The sequence below is a fragment of the Nannospalax galili genome, unplaced genomic scaffold (genome assembly GCF_000622305.1).
Source record: "Nannospalax galili isolate Female #2095 unplaced genomic scaffold, S.galili_v1.0 scaffold918, whole genome shotgun sequence".
Lineage (NCBI taxonomy): Eukaryota > Metazoa > Chordata > Mammalia > Rodentia > Spalacidae > Nannospalax > Nannospalax galili.
Window position 1 is genome coordinate 165,555 of NW_008343216.1, and position 4,527 is coordinate 170,081.

Here is a 4,527-nt window from a genome sequence, read left to right on the forward strand (position 1 = left end):
ATAACATAATCATCAAGCCATGTTATCATATTCATCATTGTATAAGTAACCTTTAAACTCAATTGATCTGTTTTATGTAGAGAGGGTACTACTAACTAAGAAAAATACTGGAAAATTACTTCGATTGGAAACTTGAATTTAACAGAGAAAAAGCCCTCTATAAGTAAATGACATGAGCATAATTATAGAACTTGATAGGAAATTAATGATTTGAAGAAAATATCAAGCATGTACCTCAGATAGTCTTTATGAACAGTGAACTTTGCCAAAGTACATGTGGGAATACCTATTTTCAAATACATTGTCTGGAAAGTCCTAAAACACAAATGAAACAAATTTAGATTTTCTTTAGTACTTTGATATATTACTTGTGATTCTTTTGGCTGCTCAGTCCTTGAATGCTATCAAATCTTAATGTTATTAGTAAAGGTGACAAAGCAATAATAATTCCAATCTGTAAAATTAAAACTGCTATACTCAATAACAAGTAGATAAAATAACAAACATGTAGATTCATATTCTCAGATCTTTGTGATTAATAGAACCATGCATGACCAAATAAGAACTCAGGGTCTGGGGTCAAATACAGGGCTTGTGCATTTGTTCATGCTCCTAAGTGATCTACCACTGAACACCAGTCTTTGTGACATGGGAAAATAGGATGGAAATCATCTCCCCACTCCCTACCCTGTCCTTCTTTTGTCTCCAGCTTCTCTCCCTCCTCCTTTCTCTTTCACTCTCCCTGTAACCCTCCTTTACCTCTTTCAGTACATAGTGTTGCTTTGAAATTTTGCAATGAACCCATTAGCCTCATTCTCCACACCTCTTAATATGTCTATAAGCTTCTCCTATACGCTTTTCGGTTCCTTTTCTTCTTAGTCATTGTGGGAAGCGAGCACAGCTGAGTCAGCCAGATGGCGCCCTGGCTGGCTGCCAAACCTTGTGCTGTTTACTCCAACTCTTGGCTGATTGCCAAGGCTCGCGATTCCCGCTTGTTTATCAAAAGTATAAGCCAACACAGGTGCTGCCAGCCTAACGATCTTGCTACATGCCTATGAGCTACACTCTGCCTGGCCGCTGCACGTGTGTAGCCCTGATTGATACCGGCTGGGGGGAGGGCTGTTGGAAATGCTATATAAAGAGCTGAAGTGTGTAATAGTGAGAACACAGCATCATGAGAGGACCAGCATCATAGTGAGCCAGCATCATAGTGAAGAGAATACGAGAGAATAAAGGAGAAAAGAGAAACAGAAGCTTGAACCTCACCTTGGTGTCTGTGTCGTCTTTCCTGGACTCTGCTGGACAGAGTCCCGGCTCGCGACAAGTCATCAGATCAGACTTTAATGTTTCAAATATTAATCCTAACTGGTACAAGACTTCAGAACTAAGATGAGATTTAAGGATTGCTCTTTCTTCATCAGACAGAATTAAGTGTTGCTTGGTATCAGCACAATACAATTTGTGCCAAATCGTTATATGTCAGAGACAGAGTGAATAGTATTAATGTCCTCATGGGTTCTGAAACTGGTGGCCACAATGTTAATAATTTGAGAGAACAAACCTTGTGTGTTTCAGCTCGTGCGCAGCTATAGCAGTAAGAGTTTTGTTACTAAGAGTCTTGATCAGGTTCATTTTCTCCACCAAATAAAGAATTATAAGGCAGGTAGAGTCTCAGACACAGTTGTCAAAAATAGGCAACAAACTTTATTAAATGTGAATCACGTAGGCAGAAAAGCACATACTGAGACTGAGGAAGGCAGTGAGGGGGGGTTGGATACTAAAATTTGAGTTTGTCTGACAGTGCCAAAATATTCATATGTTCAGTGGCAGGATGAGTTCCCCCTTTTTCTAGCAGGATTGACTGGTTTGGACTGTTGCAGGTGTTAGGTGATATAGATAGAGAAAGGCAAGCTTATTGGTTCCTACTATAGGAGGTCCTTCTCCCTCACTCCTAGAAATTTGAAAGTCCCACCCAACAGTTCCTTCTAATAAGAAAAGCCAAATATTTGGCTTGTTGAGGAAGAAGCAGGGAGTCACCCATCCTTTCTTTTTAAGTGAAGTTTATGTGAAACTCTATCTAGAAACTCTTTTCTCCGTTTGCCTGCTGGGAGTCTAACTCTTATTTTCTCAGTTTTCATGTGTTTTTGTTTAAAGTTGCTTTAAATATCTAGCATGAATTTGAACCAGTGGTGAAATATTGGTGGCTTAAAAAAGAAAAAGATCAAAGGTGTATGATTTTTGATAGATGTGGTCAGCCTGAATTTATTTTTTTGTGCACAACCTAAAATTACAGGCTAAACTAAAACAGGAAATCCTCAAATATTGTTAAAAATTCAGTTTGCTTAGGTGTGCAGACTACAATGTCCTCTTAAATCCTTGAAATATTTGGAAAAAAAAAGTAACTTAAAAGAAAATATCCTCAAATTCTGTATATGGTTAAGAGATAGACAAATCTCTGTTAGTAGTATTATCCAGATGATACTATTGATTATAAAATTTCTGCTTTAGTAAAGACATAGAAATGAAGATGAGTCTGTTGTGGACTTAAAATTTATTAAAGACCCAAAGTATGCCTTCCCATAAAAGATTCTGGCTTATAATAATAATAAAAACTACTATGAATAAAATGACATCCACTTCCTTTGAATTATTTATTAACAATTTTCAAAACCTCCTTTCTGTATATAAAATGTACAGTAGATAACCAGATTTGGTGGCACATGCTTTTATCCCCAGCAGTGAAGGGGCAGGTCTCTGTGACTTTGAGTCCAGCATGGCATATATAATGGGTTCTATACCAGCCAGATATACATAATGAGACCTGATCTGTTCAGCAGTACAAATAACAAAAGAAATGAAGAATGGCATGCTTTTATATGGCAAATGGATTGTCAGAAGATGGCAAAGGGGATTAGGAAGTATTCTAGGAAACATTAAGATAAGTAATCATATGCAAACGAAAATGATGGGAGATGGAAATTCTCTGTGGTGGAGGAAGAATGTTAAAACTAAAGAAAAGAATAAAACAACTATTTAAAGGGTGTGATTGTTTCTGTTGTTAAGGTGGTTTCAGAGTGCTGAAAATTCATATTTGTAAGAAGAACAGAAAATGTTAATTTAGTGAATTTTTATTAAGGTCTACTGAAAATTATTTATTGTTCTATTCTGTAAGTTGGCTTTCATCATCAGCCTTGATTCTTTTATGAATAATTTTCCTGTCTTTGCTTACTGTTTACTGGATCAAATAATTGGCATTTTGATGACTGTATTTTAGTGGAAAACTTTCTCATTTCAAATTCTAATTCAAATCATAAATCAAAATCCTGTTTATAAAGGATTATGACTAGGATAGTCCTGAATAGATTCACAACAAGCTAAATTAACCTATTGGCTGGAATGGAAAGCTAAGGGCATCCTCAATTACAACAAATTGGTTATTGAAATAAAATTCTGGCAAATAGAGAATGTAAAAGAGGGAAAACAAGCCCTGCTAGGGCTTTCTTCTGCATAGATATGTTTCCTTTGTCATTCTTAATATTTGGTCACAGTAATTTCTATGACTTTTTTATTTATTAGTTTTATTTTATGTGTATGTATGTTTTGCCTGCATGTAGGGTAGTCCACCCATGTCGTGCAATGTCCACAGAGGACAGAAGCAGTTATTGGATCCCCAGGAACTGGAGTTACAGACAGTTGTTAGCTGCCCTGTGGGTGCTGAGATTTGAACCTGGCTCTTCTGTAAGAACAACCAGTGTTCTTAACCACTGTGCCATCTCTCCAGCCCCAATTTCTATGACTTTTAAATATTTTTAAACCTTGTGAATTTCCCCTCTGCATAAAAAAAGTTTTCAGGACATGCAATTTGCTATTTTGTACTTTTGTTTTCAGTAAATCCAAAAAAAAAATGTTTTTCTCAAATGTTTACTTTTAAAAACTTCCCTCAAATTGCCCCCATGTGCTGGCTATATACTGTACTTGAGGTCATTGAATACAGCAATTACATTTACTTGATAATGCAAAGATTGTCTCTTTATATGTAAAAAAAAATCAGGTTTTTAATTAATGGACTTTTACTATAATTAGGATAAAGATTCTCAGTATGAAAAACTTTTGAGAAGCTTAAAATGTACAGTACTGCAGAAAATGGTTCAATATAAGTGTATAGAATATAATGACATTATACATATCATGTTTCTTTTTTAAGAAGAAGGAACTAGTCCATAAAACAGTGTCTTTTGCTGTCTTTCCTTTGATATGTTTTTCCTTTCCATAATACTTTGATTTTCAAGTTAGAAAGGAAGAAACGTGCAACTTAAATATAAATACCAGTTCACAACACATACATAAATGAGTGGTCTGAATTACTTACAATAACAAAAGAAGGCTCTGTCAGACTTTTTGGCAAAAAAGTTTATGAGATTTCTAGAAAAATGGAGTCATTATGAAGACTTCCCCACAAATATTTTCTATGTGATGTTATATTTTAAAATAAACATTTCAGAATTTGCTTTTTTTTTTGTTTCTTTC